At 40.1% G+C, this 23,697-nt stretch overlaps 1 pseudogene; it reads left to right on the forward strand.

Moving 5' to 3' along the window:
* The first annotated feature begins 1,306 nt into the window (after positions 1-1,306).
* On the forward strand, positions 1,307-2,002 carry LOC102490782 (platelet-activating factor acetylhydrolase IB subunit gamma-like; annotated as a pseudogene).
* The last annotated feature ends 21,695 nt before the right edge of the window (positions 2,003-23,697 follow it).

Consider the following 23,697-nt stretch of genomic DNA (forward strand, 5'->3'; position numbering starts at 1 on the left):
CTGCTAATGTTTGTGGGCATGACTTTCCCTGTCCCCTTTCGAAAAGATTTTGGAAAAATAGGAAAAGTAGTCAGACTTCTGTCCACAGACCCTTATCTAAATGATCTCTCTTTTTTTTTTTTAAGAGGTTTTTGCTATAGGGTGCATGCGCTTGCCAAACAGACAGAGACAGAGAGACAGAAAGCGAGAAACCACCCCCCGGGGGGGATGGCCACGCCACAATCCCTTCTCCATTCTCCTCTGGGGATCTTGGGCATACACGCACATGCACCTGGAATGAGTTTAAGCCACCGGGTCTGGGATGCAAACCACTGTCGAGTACATGGGAGTCCAGGGACATAGCCATTATGCTAACTGCTGGTCCCTATCTAAATGATCTCTTTAAAGGCCCTATCTCTGTAGTCACATTTTAAGCTACTATGAAGATAGCTTAGGTTTCATCACATGAATTTTGGAAGCAGACAATTCAGCCTTTAATAATCCTTGATATTGGTCTCCTTATTTTGACTCTTATCAAGATTATGTACTAAAAGAAAATTAAAGATAAGTACTAAAATAGTTTTAAAATAAGAGAGGTGAATTATAAAATCGCCCACTTTCTACCCATTTGTTTGGAAAATCATGTATATTAATTACAACCTAGTAGTTGTTATAAGCTATATTAACATCCCATTTGGGCAGAAACAAACATTAATGAGGCAGATGAGATAAACTGAGCTCTCCTTTCTCAAAGTCTCCATGTAAATAGAGTTTATAACCCTCTGATTAAAATAAATTGGGGCTTTTTCTCTTTTATAAAGGGAATGTTTACAAAACTTGAAACATTTATTTGGAATTGGAATATATTATGTATTGTGTTTCATAAACAACCAAGATAATCATTTTACCTTTTCTGTATATGAATTAAATGATAGAATTACTTTGAATGTGACTTAAGTGAGGAAAAATCTTGGGGTGTTTTTCACAAGAGTGCTATTCTTTGTTTTAATCATAATTAAGGCATTCATTTAAATAAGAAACTTCTCCCATCTAACAAATGAGAAGACAAAAAGTTAGAACAAACTGCACATCAGAATTCTGATGCTCTTTTCTAAACCAAAAAAAAAAAAAAAAAGATTAAGATTATCATATTATAGGGGCCGCCAGGTGGTATGGTGGTTAGAGGCGCTGGATTCCCCCATGGCAGACCACATTCAAGTCCCGGACATTGCGGCTTGCTTCCTTGCTTTCCCTTTCTCTCTCTCTGTCTCTCTCTGGTCAAATTAAAAAATAATAACAACGGTCTTGCAGGAGCGCTGAGCTAAGGATGAGCGGAGAGGAGAACCCAGCTAGCAAGCGCACGCCAGTGCAGGACGTACAGGGCGACGGGCGCTGGATGTCCCTGCACCATCGTTTTGTGGCAGACAGCAAAGATAAAGAACCTGAAGTCGTTTTTATCGGAGACTCCTTGGTCCAACTAATGCACCAGTGTGAGATCTGGCGGGAGCTCTTCTCTCCTCTGCACGCACTTAATTTTGGCATTGGTGGTGACAACACACAGCATGTACTGTGGCGGCTGGAGAATGGGGAGCTGGAACACATCCGGTCCAAGATTGTGGTGGTCTGAGTGGGCACCAACAACCATGGGCACACAGCAGAGTAGGTGGCTGGCGGCATCAAGGCCATTGTGCACCTGGTGAACCAGCGGCAACCTCAAGCCCGGGTAGTGGTGCTGGGCCTGCTTCCAAGAGGCCAGCACCCCAATCCACTTAGGGAGAAGAACCGATGGGTGAACGAGCTGGTACGGGCAGCGCTGGCTGGCCATCCACGGGCCCACTTCCTAGATGCTGACCCTGGCTTCGTGCATTCAGACGGCACCATAAGCCACCATGACATGTACGATTACCTGCATCTGAGCCGCCTGGGCTACACACCTGTCTGCCGGGCCCTGCACTCCCTGCTTCTGCGCCTGCTGGCCCAAGACCAGGGCCAAGGTGTCCCTCTACCCGAGCCCACACCCTAAGCACCCTGCTTGTCACATTAAATTCTCCTTTCAGTAAAAAAAAAAAAAACACAAAAAAAACCAACAATTGAAATTAAATAAACAAATGATTTTAAAAAAGATTATCATATTATAACATCCTGGGGAAAATGGAAAGCAAGGAATAAGTGTTTTGTGTATCATATATGCAAATACGTGATCCACATCATTTATTAGAAAAAGTCTATGTCGACTTTATAAAATGTGAAGAATATCTTATCAATGGCAACTTTAGAAAATATACAATTATCTTAGCCATTGATGTTGAGTTGAGGCTGTTCAACTTGAAGAACTATAGAAAGTATTTAATCAGGCTGAGGAAGTTTCTATCTATTTTACCTTGTTGTAAATGTTTATCATGGATAGATGTTGAATTTTATCAAGTGCTTTTTCTTTCCTTTTTTTTTTTAGAGAGAGCTTTTTGCCATAGGGCACATGTGCTCACCAAAGAGACAGAAACAGAGAGACAAAAAGTGAAAAATCACCTTCTGGGGGGATAGCCATGCTGCAATCCCTTCTCCATTCTCCTCTCAGAATTTTGTGCATGTATGCATATGCGCCCAGCAAGGGTTTTAAGCCACCAGATTTGGTACTCAAACTGGTTGACTATGTGGGAGCCCAGCAATGTAGCCCTTCTAACCGGTTGACTATGTGGGAGCCCAGCAATGTAGCCATTCCGCCATTTGCTGGTTTGTTCAAGTGCTTCTTCTGTATTGACTGATCTGATCATGTGGAGTTTCTTTACATGGTTAATATAATAAATTACAATGATCAATTTTTGAATTTTGAGCCAGTCCTGCATTTCTGGTATAAACCCTACTTGCTTGTCATGTATATACTGTTGGATCTTATGTGTTAATATTTTTTTAATGATTTGTGATGGTTTATTTTGTCTGTCGACTTGATTGGAATAAAGAATACCTAAAAATATGAATATGTGTTACTCTTAGTATGTCCATGAGAGTGTTTCCAGATCAGATGAACATGTGGATCTAAGGAAGCTAGATGTGGAAGATCCACACTCAACGTGGATGGCATGATTCAATTAACAAGGGACCCAGAGAGAATAAATACACCACACTCATGGACCTCCTATGAAACAGAGCAAGATAGAATTTTTTCTGTTGCCTCAGATACCAGAAATTATGACTCATTTTCTTTGGGACTCCAGGACTTATGCTAGTGGTCTCCCAGGTTCTCAGGCTTTTTGCTTCAGACTGAGTAAACTTTGTTAGTTTCCCTGCCCCTGAGGCCTTCAGATTTGAACTGATCCATACCACCAGAATCTCCAGATCTCCAGCTTGCACATGGCCTATTGAAGGACTCCTCAGCTGCTGTAATTATGTGAGCTAATTTTCCCAATAAATCCCTTCTTATATATTTATACAAATTGATTGTTTCTGTGTCCATAGAGAATACGGACTAACATAAGATTTTTGTGTCTTGAAGAGATTGTATAGAATTTCTCTTATTTCTTCTTTAAATATTTGGTAGAATTCTCTAGTGAAACAAGTCTGGCCTGAATATTTCTTTCCTAGAAGTTTTTAAACTATAGATTCATTTTTTAAAACAGGTATAGGACTATTCCATTACCTATTTGTGATAGTTTGAATGTACCCTCCAAATTGCATATTGAAATTTAACTGCCACTTTAACAATGTTGAGGGGCAGGACGTTTAGGACTGATTATGTCATGAGGACTCTGCCATCATGAATGGATTAATACCATTGTCTTGGGAGTAGGTTGGTTATCATGTGAGTAGGTTCCTGATGAAAAGGCAGTTCATCTTGATTTTCTCTGTCTCACAAGCTCATGTCCATCTTCTGCCATTCTGCCATTGGATGATTCTCACCAGATGCCAGCACCATGCTTTTGGAATTCCTACCTTCCAGAACATTCTGAGCCACATAAACTCTGTTCTTTTTTTTTTTTTTTTTTTGAGAGAGATTTTTGCTATAGGGTGTGTGTGTGATCGTCAGAGGGACAGAGAGAGAGACAGAAATTCAGAAAGCAAGAAATCACCCCCAGGGGCGATGGCCATGCCACAATCCCTTCTCCATTCTCTTCTCAGGATTTTGGGTATGCACCCAGATGAACCTGGCATTGAATTTTAAGCCTCTGGGTCCAGGACTTGAACCGTGGTTGACTACATGGGAGTCCAGCGATGTAACCATTACATCATCTGCTGATCCCTAAAGTTCTGTTCTTTGTAAATTACCCAGTCTGTGTTTTTTTTTATAGCAACAAAAAATGGAATAGGACACTATTTCACCCTAAATGAGTTGTGGTAGTTTGCAGTTTTCAAGAATTGCTCCTTTTCATTACATATGCATAAGTTGTTAAATTTACATATATTGAATTATTTCTAGTAGTCCCTTTTTTTATTGTCTGTGCAGTCTGTAATGATATACCCTTTTTCATTCTTGATATGAATACTTTGTGCCACTCTCTTTGTCTTGCTGGTGGCTTATCAATTTTACTTATTATTTGAAGAACTACCTTTTGAGCTAGCCCATAGCTTAGTGGTTAAGGGAGTCAGATTACACATAACCAATGACAGTTCAAATCCTGGACCTGGCAGCTTGAAAAGCACACCAAACATGTGTGCATGTGTACCCCAAATCCTGACAGGATTGAGAAATGGAGGAGAAGGTATCGCATCATGAACATGCCCCATTGGGGATGCTTTCTTCTCTCTGTCTCTCTCTGGTGAATGCATGTGTCCTCTAACAATTAAACAAACAAACAGGCTGCAGGAGAAGATGGCTGTCTCCACAGGAGTTAAAGTTCCTCTTAATTTTCACTTGGAAGGACAAAAAGGAGTAGGAGGTGGTACGGTTAGCTGGGGCTTGAAGATGATGAAGATATGATACTTACAAGGTAGACAGGTGTCCTTGGGCCACCAAGGACAAATTATGGAAACAAAATACATAGCCTGAAAATAGAATATGGGCCTAAATTCCCAGAAGCTCCTCCATAAGTTAGATTCGTAACAAAAATTAATATGGATGGAATAAATAATTCCAGTGGGATGGTGGATGCACGGAGCATACCAGTGTTAGCAAAATGACGAAACTCTTTCAGCATTAAAGTCATCTTTCAAGAACTATGACGTCTAATGATGTCCAAAGAGAATATGAAGCTTCCATAACCACCAGAAGGACAAACATACAACAATTAATTTTAGCGGTGCTCAAATTAGTCTTAAAATAAGGACCTTCTACTCATATAAATGTCCTGATTAAATCAGAATTAAAGTCATCTTTCAAGAACTATGACGTCTAATGATGTCCAAAGAGAATATGAAGCTTCCATAACCACCAGAAGGACAAACATACAACAATTAATTTTAGCGGTGCTCAAATTAGTCTTAAAATAAGGACCTTCTACTCATATAAATGTCCTGATTAAATATCACAATGATATACCCACACATTAAGTAAAAGAATTCCATCTGGTAAACATGACTGGCCATTTGTAAGAATACATTTAATATATGTATACCCATTATGTTTTCAGGTAACAAGAGGGAAAATGCAGCACAATTTTTTTTCTCTTGTTAGGGCACTGTCATTTAAACGTTAGCCTGGGGTACTCGAAATAGAATTCGAGTTTTCAAGATGAAAGCATGGCAAGAAGTGTCAGATGGCAGTGGTACAAGCATGTGTGTTTCTGTAAAATAAAAAATCTCAAGAAGGAAAAACAGAAATGGTATGCTTTATCCATCTTGCTTAGTGAAAGAGCTGCAGTGGAGATTGTTTAAGGTAGCAGGTACAATGAATATTGTCACAAATTGTGTTAATTTTTGAAGCGGTGTGGGTGCTGACTACTAGTACTATCAAAAATATGTTCAGAATTGTATTGATACCTGTATTTATAATAAAAAAATTGGGGGGGGGTGTATCGATGGACTTCTGTTAAAAGCTGTTCCTGTGTATTACATGTAGCAGACATGGTAAATATTTGTTGACAGTTTTGTTTAACAAACCACGCATTTAAGTTGAAGTGAAGTCAACAAAAAGGAAATAGGTGTATGGGTATGTGATTTTGAGATTAAAGTTATTTGTAAAAATGTAAATAAAATGTGGAACGTGTCCTCAGGAAAAAAAAAAAAAAAGAATTCAGAAGTCACCAAAACCTTCGGCAATCGCCCAGTCCATTTTTGTGGGCTGACATCCAATTGTGATGTGTATGTCGAGTTGGTGGAGACCCTTTCTGATGAACACAAAATCAACCTAATTAAAGTTGATGACAACAAGAAACCAGGGGAATGCACAGGTCTCTGTAAAACTGACAGAGAAGGAAAACCCTGTAGGGTTGTTAAAAATCTAGCAAAGAACCTCAGGCCAAAGGTGTCATTCAAAAGGACTTCAAACATAAGTAATGATCAAATAAAAAATTTGATTAAAAAAATTTAGCGTTTTCTTATTGCCTCTGGATTTTGAGCTGTAATTAGAAGAATTTCATTATACCAATGTTAAAGAACAACTAACCTATATTTTCTTTGAGTGTTTGTTCATTTTTCAGATGTATATTTAGACTTCTAATCCATTTGGAGTTCATCTTTATGTATGGTATGAGATAAAAATCTTAAGTTTTTTTTCTCAAATGGCTACTTAATTGTCCCGGCACTGTTGGTAAAAGCCCATCCTTAACCCAATCTTTTGGGATGCCTTCATCATACAATACATTTCTCTAAGTATTTGTATCTAATTCAGGCCACGGTATCTTATTCCCCTTCTATTTTTCTTTCTTCCTTTTTTTTTTATTTTTTGAAGAATTATTTTATTTTTTAACTTTTATTTATTCATTTATTTATTCTAATTTGACCAGAGAGGGACAGAGAGAAAGAAAGAGAGAAAGTGAGAAAGCAAGCCACCAGGTCTGGGACTCGAACCACGGTCAGCCATGTAGGAGTCCAATGCCCTTAACCACCACACCACTTGTTGGCCCCTCCCCTTCTATTTTTCTATTCATGTGCCAGTACCACACAGATGTAAGTACAGAGAATCTATATGTTCTATGTTTTAATGTCCAGTAGCACCAAATCCACCATTCTTTGTCTTCTCTTTCTTTGTCCTGTCTTGTGATACTTCAGGGAAGCTTATCCATTAGGGAAATGTTAGACTTTGCCAGTAGGGGGCACTGGCACGACTCTTCAAGACAATAGCAGCAGGAAGACACTTGCCTTCCAGGTTCCAGGCCATAGACAGTGCTATTTAGAACAAATGAACTGCCACTGTGCAAATAAGTTCTAGCCATGCCCTGAGACCATGCTATCTCCACCAGAAGTCACTCTGAGCACCGTCAGCCTGCCCATACCTTCTGGCAATGGTGGACCTCTTCTATGGGCCAGGGCCAAGCTCTTCTCTGGCAATTCCATACACCACTAAGGTAGCCCGCTGGCTCTCTGAAGTAGTCAGAATCTCAGCCTGGGGTTGGGAGTCAACCTTCTCTTGGTACTCAGTTCCTTTATATGTTTTTACAGCCTAAAGGTAGTAGCTGCTATTTTATACCTGATATTTCTGTATTCCTTTTACCCATACTGGTAGGTGACCATTTTTACTATTCAACAGTTCTTTCTTTCTTTCTTTTTTTTTTTTAAGACAGATATTTTTATTATAGGGCTCGTATGCTCACTGGCGAGACAGAGAGTGAGACAAAGAACGAGAGATCACTCTTTGGGGGTGGGGGACTGACCACGCCACAATCCTTTGTCTTCCATTCTTCTCTCAGGATTTTGGGCATGCACGCGTACACACCTGGTGTGAGTTTTAAGCCACTGGGTCCAGGACTCCGACTGTGATCAGCTATGTGGGAGTCCAGCAACCTAACCATGAAGCCATCTGCTGGCCCTCCAACAGTTCTTTATACTGAATTTCTTCTGTTTGAATAAGTGATGTGGTTCTCCTAGACTCTGGCTCATAAACCTCAAGAGAAGGATTTTTTTTTCTAATCAAAATCATGTAAATTTGTCTAAATTAATAAAAGCAGGAATAAAGGTCCTAAGTGAGATTGTATTTTGTTTTATAGAGTGCTTTTTTTTTTTAAAGTCTTGTTTCCAAGAAGAGGATGTGCTGTGAACCTGATTTCAGCTATTATGAAATACTCAGTAGGAACTTTATACTTTAATAGTGTTAAAGCTTCGTGAAACAATGTTGTAAATCATTGCCTAAAGTCATGATACAATAGCTGGAGTGGAAATCAATAATGGTTCATAAATTTTATTGGTGCAAATGAATCAGCAGCAAGGTCACTAAGTATTTTTTCTTTTTAGGTCTTTTATTTTCAGAACTATAAAAAGCTCATGGGTATTCTTGGTGGTTAGGAAGAAAAGTGGCAGGATTTTTTTTGCAGCAGAACGTTTTAACCATTTAAAAAGATCAGTAATTGTTCTCTGAGATCTAAACACAGTCGGAAGACATACACACACACTCCACACAAAACTTTGACATATAACAATTAAGACATAAACTGGCCTGGAGCTGGCAAGTAGTATGGTGGTTAAGGCACTGGACTCTCACGTGATCAACAATAGTTCAAACCCTGGTCCTGGCGGCTTGCTTTTTCACGTTTCCTTACTTTCTTTTTCCATCTCTCCCTGCTCAAATTAAAAAATAACAATAACAAATAAAATTAAATAATTAAATAATTCTTTATTTTAAGAGAGATTTTTGCTATATGGTGCATATACTTCCTGGAGAGACAGAGAGAAAGTGGCCATGTAGGATGGCCACACCACAATCCTTCTCCATTTTCTCTCAGGATTTTCGGCATGCACACACATGTGCCCTTGGTGAGTTTCAATCCTTCAGATCTGGGACTCGAACCTCAATCAGCCATGTGGGAGTCCAGCAACGTAAACCATTACACCATCTGCTGGTCCCAATAAATAATTCTTAAAAAAAAAAAAAAAAAAGAGAGAGAGAGAGAGAGAGACAAACTGGCCCTTGGAATTCAACTGAATTCCTTACTTCCATTAAAACGAACTGGAGAGGACCAGCAGGTGGCATGGTGGTTAAGGTGCTGGACACTCCCACATGGCTAACCATGGTTCAAGTCCTGGACCTGGTAGCTTGCTTTCTCACTTTCCTCTCTCTGTGTGTGTCTCTCTCTGGTCAAATTAAAATGAATAAATAAACAATAAATCAAAAAAAAAAAAAAAAGAACTGGAGAGGACCAGTAGGTGGCATGGCGATTAAGGCACTCAACATTCCCACATGGCCGACTGTGGTTCGAGTCCCAGAGCTGGTGGCTTGCTTTCTCACTGCCCGCCCCCCATGTTTTTCTCTGGTCCAATTAAAATAAATGAATGATTAAATAAAAAATTAAATAAATAATATTTTTTTAAAAAAATCTGGAAACTGTAAGTGATACTTTGAGGAAGTGGTTCTGAAACTTTACTGTGCACCAGACTCAACCTGTTAGTATCATTAAAGCACATGTTGCTGGATCCCACCCTGAGTTTCCAGTTCAGTGGGCAGGGTCAGAGAATTTGAATTCTTACTTCAGTTTTGTGTGATGCTTGCCTAAATACTTTAAGAACCAGTGCTTTAGGGCAAGAATTCCTCTGTCTTCTCCCATTTCTCCTTTTCTTTGACCCTAAGTGGTTAGCATGTATTATTATTATATCCTTATGTTAGTACCACATTCTGTCTTCAATTCCTGTAACTCTTTTTCTAATATTTTTAAAAGTTGGCACAATTTTTTTTTTCTCTCTTCAATCATCTGGCCTTAACTTCTCTCATTATCATGTGGTTCTATTGCCCGCTTCCATGCCGTTATGTTATATTCATTCTCCTCCCAGCCCCTTAGACAAAATCCCTCCCCTTTTCTTCCCCCTACTACTTCTTCCACAGGCACAGAGACACATGCCAGTAATGAATGATAGGAATGGGATTTGGAGAGATTTCAGGATTGTTGATCTTTTAAAATTAATCCATACTGAGAATAGACCTTTCAGCATTCTTTCATAATCCAATTAAGGATCCCTCTCGGAAGTTTGTAGAATGATCTTATTTCTTTGATTCTGAATAATCATTTTACTCCTGTTCTGAATCTATCTTCCATAGACCCTCAAGTACACTGATACACAATCAAGTTCTTGTTCACATTCTTTGCCTTTCTTACCCTGCCTTATCCATTGTAAAATGTTCTGTTCATTTCTGAGATACATCTTAAGCATTGCTTTCTCCTTCTCCTCCTCCTCTTCCTCCTTCTCCTTCTCTTCCTCCTCCTCTTCTTCCTTCTCCTCCTCCTCCTTCTCTTTCTCCTTCCCCTTCTCCTCCTTCTTCTCCTTTACCAGAGGACACATGTGTGCTCATCAAAGAGAGATTGAGAGAGAAGGGAGAAAGCACTCCCAATGGGGTGTGGTCATGCTGCAATCCCTCTCCTCCATTTTGTCATCCTGTTAGGACTCTGAGCATGCATGCATACATGTGCCTGGTGTGTTTTTCAAGTTGCTGGGACTGGGCTTCACACTGCTGTCAGCCATGTGGGATCTAGCTTTCCCAACTATCCAGCTATGAGATCAACCCAGTATTGCCTTTTTGAGATAGCCCTTTTCCCACTGGCACAGCTAACATGTAACTATGCCTACTACAACTGACATAGAACTTACCCAAGTTGGCTGACTTCATTTAGAGTATTGATGTATTCTTTGCAATCTCTTCTTTAATTGTGAGTTTCCATTCTTTACTAGCATTTGGTTCATAATTTTCCATCAAAAGATTATTCTCTGGGCTAGCAGATGGAGTGAAGATTAAGGCAGCTGGATCCCACATGACCTACTTTGTGACTCAAGTCCCAGACACAGTGGCTTGAAATCATGCTGGGTGCATGCAAATGTATGCCCAAAATATTAAGAGGAGGATAGAAGAGAAGAGATTGTGGTGTGGCCATCCCCCTGGGGAATGATGTCTCACTTTCCTTCCCTCTCTCTCTGTCTCTTTCTCTGGCAAGTGCATGCAAAACTAAAACAACCACCACCACAACAAAATGTTTTTCCTTAAGGGAAAGCATGAGAATAGCCAAGGAAATTAGTAACAGTCTTTCTCTGTGTCATCAGTACACCACTAGCTTTCACTTTAGATTCATTCTGTCAAGTTCATGTTTGCCTATGCAACTAGCACCCGTTAAGAACAGGTTTGTAACATTTCTTCCTTCTTCAGATTTAATAATCCTTTATTTTTTAAAGAATGATTTAATTTTATTTATTCATTTATTTATTTTAATTTGACCAGAGAGAGACACACAGAGAGAGAGAGAACAGGAAAGTAAGAAAGCAAGTCACCAGGTCCGGGGCTTGAACTGTGGTCGGCCATGTGGGAGTGTCCAGCGCCTTAACGACCACACCACCTGCTGGCCTCTCAATAATTTCTTTATTGACTACCATGGTTCCTGATGCTTTCCCTCACTTTCTATTTATGGCTTTGTCTTTGCCTCTTTACCCTAAAGATTGGTATCGCTCTCCTGGTATTACCATATAGTATCGTATCTGCCCATATGTGTCTACTCTGAGTAAGCCTTACTTCTGGAATTAAAATCTAAGGTAATGAATTAGTCTTACAGAAATTGGCTTTGAAGAGTAGCAGAAATCAGTACTCTAACATTTCTTACATATCTTATTGTGTAACTTCCAGGGATAGATTTTCGGCAAAGAATAAGAAGAGCTAGAGCAGCCTTTCCCAACTAGTTCCATGAGAGAATTCGGATTTATCACACTAAGGCATCCACTACATGCAGTGAATTAATTTCTCTTCTGTGCATCTGGAGTGATACTAGTTATGTAACCATCTTGGGAAACTGAGAAAGTTGTCACTTGAATAATTTTTCCATGTTCTGTGACTCAGATGAGAGAGAATATGGCTTCTGAATCTCTCAGGACATGTGTTCTGGTGGTGCTATAGTCTGAAAATCTGTGTCCTCCCGAAATTCAGCTGTTGAACCCTAGACACCAGAGTAACAATATTAGAAGGTAAGGTCATCGGATTAGGCTATGAGAGTTCTACTATCATGACTGAGAGTAATAAAAGTGCCTTTAATAAAAGTGATCCTATGGGGCGGGCTCCATGGTAAAGTTGTAATGGGCTACTCAAGAGAAGCTAGATCCCACAGGCAACGGAAGTTCAAAGCCCCAGGCTGGCGCACCTGAAACACGCTGGGCGCATGTGTGAGTGTCGGCTCTGATGGACTGGAGGACAGGAGGAAAAGGATGCTGCGTGACCAGATCTGGTGGAGGGTGCTCCCCTGCATCGTCATTGCCACGTGTGTGCACATACACTCGATCATGAATAAAGGAAAACAACATTTTTAATTAAAAAATTAAGGTCCCTAAGAGCTCCTTTGTCCTTTTTTTCCATGTGAGGACATGGTTTGAAGGCACCATCTGATACTGAGTCTGCTGGCACCTGGATCTTGGACTTCCCAGCCTACAGAACTGTGAGAAATAAGTTTCTGTTTTTCATGAATTCCCAATTTAAGGTATATTGTTATAGCATCCTGAAAGGACTACGACAGGCCATAGTGTTGTAATTGTCCATGGTATGGTCCTGTCATCTCAGAGAAAGTCCCCAAGGGAGCAAAATTATTCTTCAGCTGAAGCTTTAGGATCTCTTACTTGAATGATCCTTTCTCAGGGCCTTCGCAGAGACCACAGAGATTTTGAATTTGTCATTTTATATCAATTCTTTTTTTTTTTAATAATTTTTAAGGATTATTTATTTAATTTTATTTATTCATTCATTTATTTTAATTTTACCAGACACACACACACACATGCACACACACAGAAAGTGAGAAATTTACCAGACACACACACACACACGCACACACACAGAAAGTGAGAAAGCAAGCCACCAGGTCTAGGACTCGAACCATGGTCAGTCATGTGGGAGTGTCCAGCACCTTAACCACCATGCCACCTGCTTGTCTGTGTATCTATTCTTACAGAGTCCTCTCAACAAACCATATTTGTTTTAGGCCCGTGAAACCTGGGCCTCCTGCTTCTCTTCTTCCTTAAGTCATGTCTACCTGAAACACTAAGATAATGACCTTACATGGCTTCCAAAACTGTCTTAAGTAAACTACATTATTTGAATTATCATCCTGTAGAAAATTTTTTTCTGCTGTCATAGAAACAATCTTGCGGGACCGGCAGGTGGCGTGGTGGTTAAGGGTGCTGGACTCCCATATGGTCAACCGCGGTTCGAGTCTCGAATCTGGTGGCTTACTTTCTCGGTTTCTCTCTCTCTCTCTCTCTCTCACTCTACCCCTCTCTGGTCAAAATAAAATAAACAAATAAAGTTAGATAAAATAATTCTTTAAAAAAAAAAAAAAGAAACAATCTTGCTACATAGTCCACAAAATAATTGACTTTATTCATATACAGTGACACTGCAGTCCTGTCTCATTGACACTATACAGCAATGACCAGTCTGCAAACATGCATGAGGTATGTAGGCCATGCTGGGACAAACCACATGCAGGTTTCAGTCTCAGAAACTAGAACTAGATCATCCTTCCTCTTTTAAAAAATTTGTTACAGTGTATATGCACTTGCCAGGAAGGGAGAGACAGAGAGAGAGAGAGAGAGAGAAGGCACTCCTCTCCCCCCTTTGAAGGAGGATGTCCACACCACAATCCCTTCTCCTCCATTCTACTCAGGAGTTTGGGCACACATGCACACATGCCCAGTGTGTTTTTCAAGCCACTGTGTCTACAACTGAAAACATACAGTTGGCCATTTGGGACCCAGCCATTCTAACCACAATGCTAGCCAGCTGGTCCATCCTACAGTCCTTCCTTCTTTTTTGGTTCACACACACACACACACACACACGCACACACGCACACACACACACAAAGGAAGAAGGAAGGAAAGGACAAAGACAGGAAGGAAAAAAACACCTTTGTCAATATAGCAGTTTAAAAGATAATATCAGTTCATTCTTTTTTATTTTTTAGTTCAGAGTGTGTATCTGAACTACACAAGAGCCAGAGAGAGAGAGCATTTCTCAATGGGGTCTAGACATACTCAATACTTTTTCCTACAATTCTCCATCCTGTCAGGATCTTGTACCTGACTTGATTTTCAAGTCAACGGTCCTGAGTCAAACCTTGGATGGTGATACAGGATCAGATTTTATCGGGCAACACTTAACTGCAATGCTAGGAGGTCACCCTGAGTTCACTTTTTATGCATATTGATGCTCTAAGATTTCTAGGATTGAAGTTCTTCAATAATGTGCTTTTTATTTCCACTGTGTATACACATTTCTGTGTGTGTATGCGTGTGTGTGTGTGTGTGTGTGTGTTTGTGTAGGTAATAAAAATAAGTGGTTTTAAATGTGAGATTACCAAAAAGTTTACTGTGAATTGCTCTGTTTCTTTTGATATCTATGTACCCTCACACTGAGGAGTATGTACACTAAACCAGCAATATTCTGATACAGAGTATCAACTTGGTATGATTGCGAATGCTTTTAAATGTATAATGAAAGAATGAGAAATACATTTCTGCAGTTTTTAACTTTCTTGGATTATATAGGAGTAAAACTTTTTACTCTGAACTTTTTGAAATTTTTATTCTTACATGTAGGAAATCTCATCTAATTTAGATTTTAGATTTTCTTAAAATTAGATTATGCCCAGCCTTTTCCTTTAGACCTATCACAAACTCTAAAATGCTAAAATTTTAACACTGTCTCTCCTATCTTATTTCCTGTCATTCCCAACTTCACACCTTATGTTCCAACAAAATTGGGTTGCTTTATAATTCTCTAACCCAGTTGGCTCCAGGGCTGGTGTTAGGAGTTGAGTACATATATAAAGACATAACTTTATTATACATAAAGACTCATCCACACGGCTTCTCTACTCCCCGGGAGGTTCAGTTGTTAATAAGCATGCTGAGAATTCTGACATAAAATACTGGTAAGGAGATTTTCTAAAAGATGGAGAATATTTCATTATTACCACAGTTTCGACTGCAATGATAAAATAAAACACAAAAATCAGCTATACTAGGATTAGGATTTATTTGTAGGGCCAGCAGGCGATGCAGAGGTGAAGGCAGCTGTATTCAACGTGGCTAAGTGCACAGTGTAGGTCCTGCACCTGGCAGCTTGAGAAACACACTGAGTGTGTGTGTATGAGTGTCTAAAGTCCCAAGAGGAAAATGGAGGAAAAGGGTTTGAGGCATGGCCATCCCCCTGAGGAGTGATTTGTTACTTTCTGTGTCTCTGGAAAGTGAGCTTGCCCTATGGCAAGTATGTATATGTGTATGTATATATATGTCTATATGTGTGTGTGTGTGTGTGTGTGTATATATATATATGAGAGAGGGAAAGTAAGAAAGCAAGCCGCCAGGTCCAGGACTTGAACTGCAGTCGGCTGTGTGGGAGTCCAGCACCTCAGCCACCACATCACCTGCTCCTGGTTCTTGTTAGAATTTTTTTAATACTGATTCTATTGCATTTTTTAAAAGAGAGATTTTTGCTATAGGATGTGTGCACTCGCTGAAGAGACAGAGAGAGACAGAAAGATAGAAAGTGAAAAAAATCACCCTCCTGCGGGGCATGGCTACACTGCAGTCCCTTCTCCTTCATTCTCCTCTCAGGATTTTCAGCACACACATGCCCAGCACAAATTTTATTTATTTATGGTTTTAATTTTTAATTTTTTAAACTTTATTTATTCATTTATTTTAATTTGACCAGAGAGGGACAGAGTCAGAGAGAGAGGGAAATTGAGAAAGTCAGCCACCAGGTCCAGGACTCAAACTACAGTCGGCTACATGGAAGTCCAGTGCTCCTAACCACCATACCACCTGCTAGCCCCTAATTTTTTATTTACATTTAATCACTGTACACCTTTACAGTGTACAATGTGGTTCTTCTCAGCATGAATGCAGTGCATATTAGTCAAGTCAAAGACCTTACCATATACATTGTCATTAACAGATAACTTTTCGTTGTGTCTGTTAAATGTTTTGTGTTTTCCTCTGATCTTCTCCCTCTCACCTAGAGTTTGTAGTTTCAATGTAGACATAATAGCATAGACAGTATAAAGCATAGACAACTTATAAATAAGTGGGTATGATTGTGTTTCAATTAAATTTTATTGGGGACCAGCAGGTGGCATGGTGGTTAAGACGCTGGACACTCCCACATGGCTGACCAAGGCTCGAGTCCTGAATCTGGTGACTTGCTTTCTCAAATTCCCCATCTTCACTCTTTTTTTATTTTTTTGGAGAGGTTTTTGCTATAGGGCATGTGCGCTCGCCAGAAAGACAGAGAGAGACAGAGAGATAGAAAGCGAGAAATCACTCCCCAGGGGGGATGGCCACGCCGCAATCCCTTCTCCTCTATTCTCCTCTTAGGATCTTGGGCACGCACACACAAGCGCCCAGCGTGAGTTTAAGCCGCCAGGTCCGGGACGCGAACCACGGTGGACTACATGGGAGTCCAGCGACATAGCCATTATGCTAACTGCTGGTCCCTCTCTCTCTCTTCACTCTTAACTGCTCTCTCTCTGGTCAAATTAAAAAATAAATGAATGAATAAATAAAATAAAATAATTATTTTTAAAAATTTTTTATTTATAAAGCCAGGCAGTAGCCTGACTTTGGCTCATGAATAATAGTTTGCTAAGCCATGGTTTAGATGAACATTTACTGTAATAATTGATATGGTTTCATGTACTCTGCCATTTTATCACGTGCTTCCTACTGTCTCTTCTGTTTCTAAGATGATGTTTTTCTTTTCCTGCTTTCTTTTTTTAAATTATTTTTTCTTTAATGAAAAAGAGAGAGTAAGAGTTAGACAAGCACCCTCCACAGAATCTCATCGAGCATTAGTTTTAAGCTGCTGGGTCTGAGACTTGAACCATGGTTAACCATGTGAGAGTTCAGTGCCTTAAGCACTATGCCATCTGCTGGCCCTGGCAAAAGTATTTTTTTTTTTTAAATTTATAAAAAAAAAATTGCTTAACTTCACAGAACAGTGCAAAGATCAGATGCTCCAATTTAGTTTGCACCGGCAATACTTCTCATTTCAGGAAAGGTATTGTATGTCAAGCTCTGATTAAACAGAGCCTAAATAGGACTCCTAGGATTGCAGCTCTAGACCTTTATTTTGAACAATCACCAATAACATTACGGGGAAATAAAATCTTGACTATCCCACAGGAAATAAGATCCTCTTGCACTGTTTTTACCCCCAAAGGAAAAAGAAATATTTTATCTGGGAAGCAGAATAGAAAGCCAATTTTATCTAAGTGATATGCAAAACAAATGTACTGATTTTAGACTAAATTATTGCTTATGTTCGACGCTAATTCTTTTTTTTAAAGGCTACAAGAGAAATGATGTTTAAAAAATACGGGTTATCTCTGTCCCTTTAAAAGGTCACTGAAGAGAAAAAAGGATGAGTCACAAACCACCTCAGCGGAGCTGAAAGTTGGGGCAATTCCCCAGAACTCAGTGCGTGGGGAGGTGGGGGCGGAGCGTGCTACTACCCAGCAAACAAGCACCTAGCAACGACAGGGCAGTGACTCAGACCTGTGACTCCTCGGCAAGGGCGGAAGTGCCTCAGCCACTGTGAAAGCCCAGTCTGAGATCTGTGTCTCTGTGATCAGCAAATACTTCACCTCCATTGTCTTCAAATGAAAGGGTTAGACTGTCCTCGCTTACCCTATGTAAGCGACACTAGGTTGCCCCTGATATTCACATTAATAAAATTCCGCCAAAAAGTCTGTAGATCAGTAAGAGGCAAGGGTGAAGCTGTGGCAAGTATCCCAGCCCAAACTGTTCTAGAACTTCATAAAGGAAAGTTAATATAGTTAGCTCATTTAGGGACAGGGAAAAGAGTGAGAGAGAATACTAATCTGAGGCTAATTTGACAACTGGATGAGGTAAAAAGGTTTTTAGCCACTTAGCTGGTCTTTTAGGATTGATCTGAAAACCCAAATAACAACAACAAAAATCAAGAGAACTAGGGCGTTAAGTTTTTCCTAGTAATAAGAAAGAAGCATGGGACCAGCAGGTGGTGTGGTGGTAAAGGCCCTGGACTCCCCCATGGCTGACTACCCTTAGAGTCTCAGACCTGGCCTCTTGCTTTCTCATTTTCCCTCCCTTCCTCTCTCTCTCTCTGGTGAGCACATGTGTCCTGTAGCAAATTAAGAACTAATAACAATGATAGATAAAATTCAGTAAATAATTCTTTTAAAAAATAGTGACACAAAGAGTCATAAGCAAGAAAGAAACTGAAGGACATAATTAAACATGATTAAGCTTGTGAATCTCAATTATTGTCCATTTAGGCATCTCTCAAAACAGAAAATGAGCAAATATAATACCATTCCTCTTGAAACATTATTTCTGAACCTAAGGAATCCTATGGCCAAAAATTAAAAGACAAAAGGAAATATAATTGCACTTTTTGATATTGCTGAGAGCTTAATAACAGGAAAATGATCTTCTTTTTGATCATTTTAGTTAGAAATTATTCTCCGAAAATCAGCCCATGGTGTGTTGGTTCAGATGGTTGGATCCCAAGTGCCTGCTTAGATAGTTTGAGTCCCATACCTGGAGTTTTGACAGGCAGGATGTGTGTATGGGCATGCTCAAAATCCTGAAAGGAGAAGTGATGGAGAAGATATTTTGGATGGCCATCCCCTGTGGGGTGCTTTCTCACTTTCCCTCTCTTTCTCTTTGTGATGAGTGGATATCCTGTCTGGAAAGAAAAAAAAAAAGAAAAGAAAAGAAAAGAAAAAAAAAGGACAAGATGCAACAATTATTAATACTAGGGAAAACAATATTTAACAGAAAAGAACTTGGTTCTGAAGGGTCAGCAGCTACCAATCATGAAAATGTCAACACTAAATATTGACTTGACCCAAAATTGCAGTATAACTACCTTGGGAGAGTGGGATTTATAAGGAAAGTGGGATTTAAAAGCTAGCAGGTGGCATGGTGGTTAAGGTGCTGGACCCCCACATGGCTGACCATGGTTCAAGCCCTGAACCTGGTGTCTTGCTTTCTTACTTTTTTTTTCTCTTTCTCTTTCTGTCTCTCTGGTGAGTGTATTGACTTGACCCAAAATTGCAGTATAACTACCTTGGGAGAGTGGGATTTATAAGGAAAGTGGGATTTAAAAGCTAGCAGGTGGCATGGTGGTTAAGGTGCTGGACCCCCACATGGCTGACCATGGTTCAAGCCCTGAACCTGGTGTCTTGCTTTCTTACTTTTTTTTTCTCTTTCTCTTTCTGTCTCTCTGGTGAGTGGCCCTCTAGTTTTTTTTCTTTCTGTCTCTCTGGTGAGTGCATGTGCCCTCTAGCAAACTTTAAAAATAATAGTAATAAATAGAATAAAATAAATAATTCTTTAAAAGAAGAGATGCTTGCTCTCTATTTACCACAGGTTATTAACAAATAAATAATTCCTTAAAAGAAGAGATGTTTGATCTCTATTTACCACAGGTTATTAACAAATAAATCTGAAACTGGTAAATAATACACACCAGTATAAGCAGATTGTTTAGAACTAAAGACACAAATACCAGAAAAAAAGTCATAGGAATTGAAAGTGGTTTCATTTAAAGAATGTGTTAGGGAACATCAGAAACACCACACTTCTAGGACACCATGGACGTATGGACTCTGAGTGAATGAGTGAACGCATGCTCAGGGAATATGTCTTTCCGACTTGCAAACACAGGAGCCCATCAGATGGGTGTGCAATCGGATAAATGTGCTCTCCAAATTCCAAGGTGTTCTGTTCAGCCTCTGTTATCATTTAGCCATAACCCCCTACTTGATATTGATTCCAGCCTGTTCCAGGAAATCCTCTTATTTTTCTGATTCTCTAAAAAAATGACTTTCTCTAAAAAATGAGTTTCCTTCCTCCTTTGCTCTAATAAGTATGGAGGATGAGAGAGGCTTAGCAGGCACATATTGGGTATAGACTCTCCCTCTCCCTCTTGACTCAGATCTCTGTGTCTTGAGTAGTTAGTTATTCCATGCGCTCTTTGGTGACTCTCTGCTGGACAGAAGAGTCACAGAATGAGGTAAAGAAGGGCAAGAAATTATACTAAAAGTACTATAATTTAGAAATTGTCATTGAACTAAGAATTCTTTCTGGGGCTGGCAGGTGGCATGGTGGTTAAGGCACTGGACTCCCACATAGTTGACTGCAGTTCAAGTCCTGGACCTAGCAGCTTGCTTTCTCCCTCTCCTTCTTCTCTCCTTCTCCTTGTGTGTGCATGTGTGTTTCTCTCTTGTCAGACTGGAGAAGAATCAATGAATAAAATTAAATAATTCTTTAAAAAAATTCTCTCTTGCTTGGACAGATAAACACACACAAAATTGTGAATTAAAACTTTGAGTAGCTGAGTGTCTTAACAAAAAACACAGACTGATTTAAATTTTTATCGTAATTTAGTTTATAGCTTTCATTAAGAGGAAAAAGTGAAAAATGGTTCATACAAACTATTTTTTATAAAAGAATCATTTATTTAATTTTGTTTATTATTATTATTATTATTTTAATTTGCTATAGGGAACATGCACTCACAAGAAAGAAAAAGAAAATGAGAAATCAAGCCACCAGTCTGGGACTTGAACCATGATCAGCCATGTAGACATCCAGCTCCTAAACCATCACACCACCTACTGGCACCAAACTGACTTTTTCTTAAGAAGCTTTTCTGAAAGTTCCTTGTCTAGCTGTAATAGAGACTGTGAAGAGGACTCTAGTTGCTATCTAGAATATAATAAAAGTTTTGTTATTAAGTAAGAAGCAGAGGATCAATTTTGTTCGGGCAGTTTGTCTCTCTCTGTCTCTCTCTTCCCCTTTCTTTAATTTGATAGAGTGTAAATGTACTCACCAGAGAGAAACCAAGTGAGAAAGTACCCCAGTGGCGGATGGTCATGTTACAATCGCTTTTCCATTTCCTCTTTCAGAATTCTGAGCATGTACACACGTATGCCTGGCATGCAGTCAGCCATGTGGGACCCAGATGCTCCAACCACCACATTGCCAGCTAGCCCAATTATCTTGTTTCTTTTTTCTGTTTTTGTGTTTTTTTAGTTATTTTTGCCATAGGGTGCATGTGTTCCCTGGAGAGAGACAGAGAGAAGGAAAGTGAAAAATCACCTCCACAACCCCTGCCCCCTGGAGGATGGCCGTGTGGTAATCCCTTCTCCTCCATTCTCCTCTTAGGATTTTCGGCATGCATACACACACATCTGGCATGATTTTCAAGCTTTCCGGTCTGGTACTAGAATTATGGTAGACCATGAAAGAATTCAGTACCTTAACTACCATGCCACCTGCTGGCCCCACTTAGCCTCTTAAAAACTGAGAGTCAAGGGCTAGCGCCATTACCTACTGGTTAAAGAAGTCAGAGCCCACAAAGCCAACCACAGTTCAAATCCCCTGGTGGCTTGAAAAACATGCCAGACGCACGTGTATGTTCGACCAAAATCCCACAGGAATGGAGAAATAAAGAAGTGATTGCAGCACTATACATCCCCTGGAGGTGTGGCCTCTCTCCTCCCTTTCTTTCTCTGGTAAGCGTGTAAGAAAAAACAAAACCTAACAGTTCTGTCATAATGAAGGTGTTGTTTTTGTTTATTGTTTTATTTTGTTTTAATTTAAAATTTTAAAGGTTTTTCCAGAGGGTACATGTACTTGCTGGAGAGAAATAGAGACAGTAAGATTGAAAGTGAGAAATCACCCCGTGGGAGGATGGCCAAACTATAATCCCTTCTCCTCCATTCTTGGAATTTTAGGCATGCAGGCACACAAGTCTAGTGTGCTTTTTAAGTCACTGGAACCAGGACTCGAACTGTGGTGGACCATCGGGGAGCCCAGTACCTCAACCACCATGCCACCGGCTGGCCCCACGTTTTTGTTCTCTATTTATTTTTAGTTTAATTTTTGTAGAGCTTATGCTCTCAGGAGGGGTGCGTGAGAGAGAGAGAGAGAGAGAGAGAGGGAGAGAGAGAGGTAGAAGCACCCTTTCTACGCCCCTAGATGGTTATGCCACAATCTCCTACATTCTCCTCTTAGGATTTTCAAACAAATTGCACTTTTCAAGCTACTGGGTCCAGAACTCGAACTGTGCAGTTGGCCATGTGGGATCTAGTTGCCTTAACCATCATGCCATGAACTGGACCTATAATGAAAGTTTTAACTGATCAAAGCAGTTGTCCAGGAGTCCAGGGCCAGCAGGTAGCATTGGTTAAGGAACTGAACTACACCTAATTGATTATAGTTCAAGTCCTGGACCCAGCAGTTTGGAAAATCAGGTCAGATACATGTGCGTGTGTGCCCAACATCCCGAGAGGAGGACGGCGGTGAAGGCATTGCGGTGTGGCTATCCTACCCCGTGTGTGTGTGGTGATGTCTCACTTTCCCTCTCTCCAGCAAGCACACATGCTTTATGGCCAAAGCCAAAAACAAAAACAGAAAACAAAAGAACTCCCCCCCCCCCAAAAAAAAAGGCCCAGAACACTAAAATGATTGGGTGATCAGAAAAGTCATGATATATTTTTCTATGCAAAAATGTTTCACTACTTTTCTGACAGCCCAATATGTTGTTTTTGTTTTTGTCCTGTGGTAGAAATAGGCCTGAGCCCTCGGAATGCAGATTTCCTTAAAGTCTGCATGTAAGAGGATAATGCACTTCAAGGGACAAAACTAGGACTCTGAGTTCTGAAAGTAAGACAAGTTGCCAGTCATTTATGTTTTGTATTTAGTACACACGTATGTACAGATATACATGTGTGTTTTGAGATTCTGTGTGTTCACAGACCATAGGCTGTCTCTAAATTGACATGTAAGGGATAAAGTTAGTATACAAGGCTCAACATGCTCCTGGACCCCATTATTTAAAAACTGCTCATTCATTATTAGCCTAAAATATGATTTTATAATTGACACACTTTTGCCATGTTCAATATGTTCAATATGTTCAAATAACTAGGAGAGGATTTGGTATAAAATATGTAAAATACTTTTTCTTTGGTAAAGTCTTAACATTTTTTTTTTGGAGAGGTTTTTGCTATAGGGGGCGTGCGCTCGCCAGACAGACAGAGAGAGACATAGAGACAGAAAGCGGGAAATCACCCCCCAGGGGTGATGGTCACGCCGCAATCCCTTCTCCTCCATTCTCCTCTCAGGATCTTGGGCACGCACGCACATGCACCCAGCGTGAGTTTTAAGCCACCGGGTCCGGGACGCGAACCGTGGTCGACTACGTGGGAGCCCAGCAACATAGCCATTATGCTAATGGCTGGTTCCCAAGTCTTAACATTTCATGTAAGGGAGAGATCATTTAAGTAATGAAGATGAGGGGTTTTTGTTGTTGTTGTTGTTTTTAAATGGGATATAGTATAATTCTGCAAGAATTGAAACTTAATGATGGGTCATGCAATGCAGCTACAGTGCACCGTTCAAGAGAAGCTGGGTCCTACATGGCGATCAGGGTTTGAAACTCCGGTCCAGTCAGCCTGAAACTGGCAGGGCACGGAGCGAATGCCCAGGATCACATGGGTTGGAGGACTGGGTGAGAGGATCTCAGCATGACCACAACCTGCAGAGGATGCTCTGCTCTCTCTCCCCCACCTCTCTTTACTCTCCGTGCACAGGTGCTCTATCATAAATAAAAGAAAA

This window comes from Tupaia chinensis, unplaced genomic scaffold, assembly GCF_000334495.1.
Source record: "Tupaia chinensis unplaced genomic scaffold, TupChi_1.0 Scaffold148049_1, whole genome shotgun sequence".
Taxonomy (NCBI): domain Eukaryota; kingdom Metazoa; phylum Chordata; class Mammalia; order Scandentia; family Tupaiidae; genus Tupaia; species Tupaia belangeri.